This window comes from Peromyscus maniculatus, chromosome 2 (assembly GCF_049852395.1).
Source record: "Peromyscus maniculatus bairdii isolate BWxNUB_F1_BW_parent chromosome 2, HU_Pman_BW_mat_3.1, whole genome shotgun sequence".
Taxonomy (NCBI): Eukaryota; Metazoa; Chordata; class Mammalia; order Rodentia; family Cricetidae; genus Peromyscus; species Peromyscus maniculatus.
In genome coordinates, this window is record NC_134853.1 from 162,551,635 (window position 1) to 162,559,622 (window position 7,988).

At 42.3% G+C, this 7,988-nt stretch overlaps 1 non-coding gene across 1 annotated transcript; it reads left to right on the forward strand.

Annotated features, from left to right (window-relative positions):
- The first annotated feature begins 7,235 nt into the window (after positions 1–7,235).
- Trnaa-agc (transfer RNA alanine (anticodon AGC)) lies at positions 7,236–7,307 on the forward strand. Its single transcript has one exon. It is a non-coding gene; the product is annotated as a tRNA-Ala (tRNA).
- The last annotated feature ends 681 nt before the right edge of the window (positions 7,308–7,988 follow it).

The following is a 7,988-nucleotide window of genomic DNA, read 5'->3' on the forward strand; positions in this document are numbered from 1 at the left end:
CACATCCAGTCTGGAATTCCATGATGTTGTTAATGTAGAGCATCTCTGCCACGGTAGGTGAGATCCTCAACTACCCTACCCCCACTCTCTCTGTGCCTCTGTCTCTGTCTCTGTCTCTGTCTCTGTCTCTGTCTCTCTCTCTCTCTCTCTCTCTCTCTCTCACACACACACACACACACACACACACACACACACACACTAGTAAATAGAATACAGTAATTAAAAGGAAAAAAACAAACAAAAGTCCTGTGCTAAATTACTAAATAAAGGAGATGGCCATTTCAGGCTGTGCATCTACCTTTGCTAAGAGTCTTGTCTGGGGCCATCCTTGTAGATTCCTGGGAGTGTCCCCTGCACCAAGTTTCTACCCGAATCTGAAATGCTCCCTCTTTCCAGTCATTTCTTTTTACTCTCCCCATCCATCCACACCACCCCCAATATGGGACCACCCTAGTCCCTCTACATATGTGTCATAGTTGTGTAGCTTGGTCAACTTGGGGGACTCCTAGAAGTGTGAGTAGGGGATGGCCCTAATGCTTTGTCTAGCCTTTAGGAACCTGTTCTTCATACTAGGTTGCCTTGCCCAGGTTTAATATAAGGGGAGCAGCTCAGTCCTACTGGTGGTATTGTGTTCCCCAATATATTATGAACTCTAATAAGCTTATCTAGGGTCAGAGAACAGAACAGCCACTAGATATAGATGCCAGAAAATAAATGGTGGCACCCACACCTTTAACCTAGCATTCTGAAGGCAAAGATCCATCCAGATCTCTGAGTTCAAAGCCACACTGGAAACAGCCAGGCATGGTGACATATGCCTTTAATCCCAGGAAGTAATGGCAGAAAACAGAAAGGTATGTAAGGCATGAGGACCAGGAACTAGAGCCTGGTTAAGCTTTTAGGCTTTCAGCAGAAGTTCAGCTGAGATTCATTTGGGGGAGGATTCAGAGGCTCCCAGTTCACGGATACAGGATCAGCTGAGAAGTTGGCGAGATGAGGTCAGCTGTTGTTTGTGTTCTGTCTCTCTGATCTTCCAGTATTTATTCCAATACCTGGCTCTTGGTTTGATTTTATTAAGAAGACCTTTTAAGATTCATGCTACAGTCCTACCTCAACTTGATATTCCATGCTTTATTGATACCCATTGGAGGTGTGGTCCTTTTGAACAGAAACAGAGGAGGAGTGGATTTGAGGGGTGGAGGGAAGGGGTGGGGAGGAAATGGGAGGAGAAAAGGGAAGGGTAATTGTGGTCAGGATGTAAATAAATGCAATTTTTAATTAAAAATAGAACAAATATGTGATGAAGAGGTGGGTAAGATAGCAAAATTGAGCAGTACACATGCTATGGAGAGAGGTAGAACTGGAGCCTTGATGGCAGTGACCAGTAAGAGGGAGGGCTGAGATCAACATGCTGTCATTGCCCGGTAGGGTCGGTGGGATGGTATACAACAGCCTAGAGCTTATGTAGATACAGAGAACATCTCCAAACCTGCTGCCTTCACAGAAAGTCCACGCTCTGAGAATAACAGAGGCTGGAGATGAGGAAAGTTTCACTTTCTGTATTGTACTCCCTTGAAGGACCACCATGGCCTGAGAGGCCCTGGTAATACTGGTGTTCCATGCTTCTGCCCTAGACGATGATGAAGCCTGAAACTCACATGAATGGATACAGTCTGTGCCATTGCCTGTTTCCTAGGTGATGTGCTCAGGCTTAGATGCCACAGGGCACCAAGTTGAAGTGAGCCCATGCCAGCCACTGAGGACCATGAGTGGATCAATAGTATTGATACTGCCAGGGGCTGAGTTGATGTCTATGACCATGTGTTATTATCTGGGCTGCCACCTCAAGTCATGTTAATATCCACATTTCTGGGAGTGCTGGCCTGCACCACACTGCCACTGCATGTGGGACACTGATGGTAGTGTGGGGGAGAGAGCACAAGCCTGTCCCTCACAGCAGAGCTGACTCCACCTCTTGGTGGCAGCAAAACAGCAGTGTCAACAAACCCTTAGACACAGGAGAGCTGCCCCATATTTAAGGGAGAACTGGCCTAGACATCTTCAGGAGATCTGGTCCTTTCCCCTTGCCAATCAACATATGGAGGCACTAGCAATGGCTTGGCCACAGGAGAACTGCCCCCCCCCCCAATTGCCGAGGGCCATGGGAGTATACAGCAGGTGACAACTGATATTTAACACGTCAACCCACCAGACCCACCTGATGGGAAGCCCTACCTAGCAAGGCTGTGGAGGTACTGCCTGTAATGACTGGATGTGTCTGTCTCTTATTTTTTCCAGGTGCCCCTACATTTCTTTCCTAAGAACTGCTATGGATGTTTTCCCACTGGTTGTGAGTTTATCTCAAGAAAATATTCCATCTTTGGGCACAGTAATAGCTGTGGATGGTAAAGAAGATGATTTCTGTTTAAGCTGTATAATTCTGATGAATAGAAATAATATCAGAATATTTTTGTTAACTGACACAGGAAAATAACAGTATTCCCAGTCTCAAAGAAAGCTAATTTTAGACTTCAGAACAAATTCAAAAGGACTAAGCTGCCCCTGCAGAAAATACACAAGACATGTTCCCAGGTGTTTATTGCTAAATCAAGGTCAGGCTGTTTACACTGAGACACAACCCCCTACAGTAATTGACTGCACATACTCCTAGGCTCAAGATTCATCCAACTAATATAATATTTTTACTGCTAGTTCTGAATTTCTTTCTTTCTTTCTTTCTTTCTTTCTTTCTTTCTTTCTTTCTTTCTTTCTTTCTTTCTTTCTTTCTTTTTTTCTTTCTTTCTTTCTTTCTTTTTTGTTTTTTTGAGACAGGGTTTCTCTGTGTAGCTTTGTGCCTTTGCTGGATCTTGCTCTGCAGACCAGGCTGGCCTCAAACTCACAGGGATCCAGGGATCCACCTGGCTCTGCCTCCTGAGTGCTGGGATTAAAGGCTTGTGCCACCACTGCCCGGCTAGTTGTGAATTTCAATGGCATTTCCTATCTGAGAACACTAACCACTCAGGCTACATGCTTAGCCAAGCATTACTCACTGGCCAGTTGATGTGACCTTCCTAGACTAAGAGAAGCCATGTGATTTTTTTACGAGTATCAGTTTGCCTCTGTCTGTGATTGTTTATTTAAGAAATGCCTTGTGACCCTGAAAATCTAAGTCATATTTGTGCAGAGATTTCTTTGAGGGGAAGCTGGGCAGAGCTATGCAGAAGAGATGTGAAAAAGAGCTGGCAGTGAGTGTGTGAGTGTGTGTAGGGGTGTGTGCTGAGTAAGGGATGTAGCTAGATGGGTACAGAGAAAAATGTGAGGATGAAGAAGCAAAAATGTGAGAGAAGTGTAAAAGATGAAGAAGAAGAAATGCGGAAAAAAGTATGAGAGGTAAAAGAATAAGAAGCATGAGAATAAGGTGAGAGAATGAATGAATGATGCAGTAATGTATGAAGAAATGTAACAGAGTAGAGAGAAGAAATATGTATAAAAGAGAGATAATGGAGATATGTAAAAAAGAGATGTAACTGTATATATGGGTGTGCAGGAGAGAGATGTATGTATGTAAAGAGAGATACAGAGCTGTATGTAAAGAGATGTGGCTGTGTGGAGCAAGAGAGAATTTCAGAGAGGATTTTTTAAGATGAAGTAAAGGAGAAAGTTACCATGAGAAAGAGTGTGTTTCTTTATTTTCCCATCAGATAGAAAAATACCCTTTAATATTGTGTATACAATTGAGTAACAGTTCAAACTACACATATATACTTTTACCTATACTGAATTATCAGACCAAACAATCTTAAAAATGTATCCATATGCCATCAGAAATACCCTTGGCTTTTGAACATAAAATAGACATATTTTCTAAAAGACAAATTTCAGACAAGTGAGGCCTCATATTCAATGTCCATATGCATCCAGGAAACATTATATATCTATCTCAGTCTTTTAGCTAGATCACTCTCAACTACTGATCTGGTGAAGAAGTTACTGTTGCCAACAAAATTAACTCAGCCAAATTAAAGAACAATGCTGAAAATTTCAGGCTTGACACTCTCTCAAACCATAATTTTTGGTATAGAAATTATAATTATATAATTATAATTATAAATATGTTCATATGTCCTAGATGTTAACTGTGTTTAACAGGCAAAGTTTACTCAAGGTCTTTCAAGGTGAAGCAGAGATCCTTCATTGTCAGTGAAAAGATACCTAAAATAGATGCCATGGCTCAAATCCACTGAGATGAAAGAGGAAAATTAAACTGCAATAGAGAAATCAGAATCTCAAGTGGAATGGGGAAAGTGTAGCTGATCCTATAGGTCAGGAGCATTCATTTAAGTCCCTAACATCGGTGGTCTCAATTCCTTAACCAGTTTTCTAAAATAGCATCAGAGTCGCTCCCTGGCTCTTTTACTGTGAATCTTTTCTCTCTCTAACTCTAATTAATTTTACACACAATCTCTGGATTAATCTCTTTCAGGTCCTTTCTTTAGACTAATGTTCAAAAATCTGCAATGGCTGTCCTTTGAAGAAGATTTAATCTTCTGTTTCTTTCAGACACTCTGCAAAGTCTCTACCTCTCCTGCTGGACCATTTTCCACTACTTGAAAATATGGCTCTTCTGTGACACTGAACTGGTTGGTGATTTTGAGAAATCAAGTCTTTTGGTAATTATGAGAACACTGCTCTAATTTCATTTTTCCTGAAAAGTCTTATTATTATTTCTTTGAATGACAGTTTAAATTTGGATTCAAGGAGAATATGTGAGTTGTTTTTCTACCCTGATTTGCAGAGTTCTGTTTGCTGTAAGTAATTTCCAATATAGGAAGCTATTGTGACATTTATCGTGAACATTCATTTTCACTGAGATTTAAGGATCAATTAGATCGCTCCACCTCCATAGCACAGTGTTACACTGTGGTCATAATCACGATCACTCATTTCAAATATACTACAGCCACTACCTGTGCTCGAACAGCCTCTGACCCATGAGGAATCAGAGGCAGCTAGAAACTGTTCACATAGTTCTGGGTACAGAGTTGACATGGGGCAATGTGTGGTGTAAGTTCTCACACCCTCTGCTAGGTCTTCCAAACCTAGCAGGTCCAGGCAGTCATACCAGCCCAAGGCTCAGAATATCTTGTCTGGCCATTCTGAGCCTTTGAGCACCCCCATTCATTTCCTTTGAAGCCCCACCTCTAAGCCACATGTTGCCACCTGGTTGGATGATGGAGCATCCACCTTATAATTCTATTTGGAATTTTGCATCTGTAGCTTGAGTGAAATAAATCTCCATGTGGGAAAGTATGAAAGCAGAGGTTATGGTCAAGGTCCCTGGACCATCCATGATCCTTCTAGACAAACTTTCAGCTCTGGCATTCATTGTCTTTCTTACATTACTACTACATTTTTTTTATCAGATAAGATCTCACACTGTAGCTAAAGTCTATCTGGAACTCATAATGTTACCTGAGCTGACCTGTAATTCTCAGTAATCCTCCTGCCTCATTAGAGATTATGTAACAGAGTGTGTTCAGGTTATTTGATCTCTGTAAAGTAAAGAGAATAAGATTCTACTTGGTAAAGGTAAAGATCCATTCCCAGAGTTACTGCCCCAACACTCAAACTTCCTTTCCTTTATTCTTTTTCTTTCTTTCTTTTTTCCCTTCCTTTCTTCCCTCCTCCATCCCTCACTTCATTCTTTCTTTCCCTACCTGTACCTTGTTGAAATTGTTGCCTAGATGAGGCTAGAAAACAGCTGTATCATCAAGTGGTATTGAGTCATTGATGAGAAATCCAGAGTGTATGTGATGTCTGTTATTGGTTCCCACCCCCAAGGAATCATGTTGGTGTTAAAAAGCCGAGCAGTTGCCTACCGGTTCAGGGAAGGAATGGCTGAGAAAACTATAGAGGAAGGTTGTCTCTGCCCTCTTCCTCCATTCACAAAACCCTGGTTCTCTCTCCAGCATTGCATGAACAAGACACACAGAAATATGCTGGTCACTCCAGAACTGAGTTTGGGGCCTGAGGCTCAGAGATTCAAGGTCATCTTTGACTATCCAGCAAGATTGAATCCAGCCTGGGCTATACAACAACCTCTCTCACAGAGCAAGGCAGGACCCATGACTTTCTGTTGGAAGAGGCGCTGCAGAAAAGCAAGTCAAGACTGAGAGCTGAACCAGACATGGCCCCATATGTAGCACAAATCCTAATTGGTCTTATAATCAAAACCTGGAGCCAGATATCTGGGTCAATGCTGAAAGATCAGAGAAGCAGAGCAGTCAGCTACCTCACCAAACCTCCGTTGACAATGCTGAGCTCCTGTCTCTGGAGTCCTTACACTGAATGGCTCTGAGATCCTGTCTCCTCCCCCCTCATATTCCTGTCTCCCTCTCGCTAGTGCTGGGATTACAGGTGGGAGGCACCACCACTACTTGGCTCTGTTTCTCCTTTAGACAGATTCAACCTCCTATATCCCAGGGTGGCCTTGAACTCCTGATCTCCCTGCTTTCTCCTCCCAAGTGCTGAGATTAAAGATGTATGCTACAACTGCCTGGCCTCTATAGTTAATCTAGTGTTTGGCTCTGCCCTCTGATTTTGAGGCAAACTTTGCTTCTTAGAGCATACACCCACACACCTTTAATCCTGGCATCTGGGAGACAGAGGCAGGCTCCTTGACTCCATAAAAAGTTTCAGAACACCAAAAGCCACATGGTCAGACCCTGTTTCAAAACCAGATTGGGATTTAGGAGGGGATGGTGGCTCACACTTATTCCAACAGAAGACAGAAATGGTATTGCCAATTCTTCTGGGAAAACAAACAAAAACATCAAAACAAACAATAAGCTAAGCATGGTGTCCACCCTTTTCATTTCAGTGCTCTAGAGAGTGAAATAGGCTGATCTCTGTGTGTTCAAGGCCAGCCTTGTCTACATAGTAACTTCTAGGCCAGTCATTTCTACACAGTGAGATCCTGTCTTCATAAATAATTTTTTGGCTGGATAGATGGCTCAGATGTTCAGAGCACAGACTGCTCTTTCAGAGGACCTCAGCTTAATTCTCACCATCAATATCAGGTAGCACACAACCATCTCAACCTCCAGATCCAGAGTGACCCAACTTCTTGGACCTTTGTGTCACCTTCTTCCCTGTGAACTTTTCAAAACACAGACAACAACAAACACATAATTAAAAATTAAAAAAAAACAATCATTTGAAAAGTGGGATAAGTTGGAGGTGTAGGTCAGTGGTAGAGTTCATGCTTAGCATTCATGAGGCCCCAGGTTCAATTCCTGGCACCTCCAGTGCTTTCAAGCTCCTGTAGGTTACCAGCTTTCTTTTCTCTCCCCCCCCCCCACTTTACTATTGCTCAACAGTGGTGGTGTATGCCTTTAATCCCAGCACTCAGGAGGCAGAGGCAGGTGGATCTCTGTGAGTTCGAGGCCTGCCTGGGCTAGAGAGTGAGTTCCAGGAAATGCGCAAAGCTACACAGAGAAACCCTGTCTCAAAAAACAAAAAATCAAAAACAAAAAAAGTGGGATAAATGAGCCTATCCACACATAAATTTAATAAATAAATAAATGAATATGTTTTTACTAAAATTAAATAAAGATGATTTCTAAGAGGTATTTTATTTATATACAGAAGACTGGGACAATTTTGTGATTAAATGTCCAACTGTACTTTAATGTTTCTAAGGTAGATTCCTTTTATGTACTGCTAGGGTTTGGTCAACCATTTGCATGCCTGGTGCTTGTGGAGGCCAAAAGAGGGTGCTGCACTCCCACACCCGGAAAGGCAGAGAAATTTGAGCTAACACTTGAGTCCTAGAAATTGAACACCTGTCATTTGGAAGAGCGTCCAGTGTTCTTAGCTGAAGAGCCATCTCTCCATTCCCCCATTTACAAAAGGTTTAAATCCCCTATTTTCTATGATGATGCATGCACGGTAAAGGTAAGTACTTTCACACTGAAGCATACCCCAGG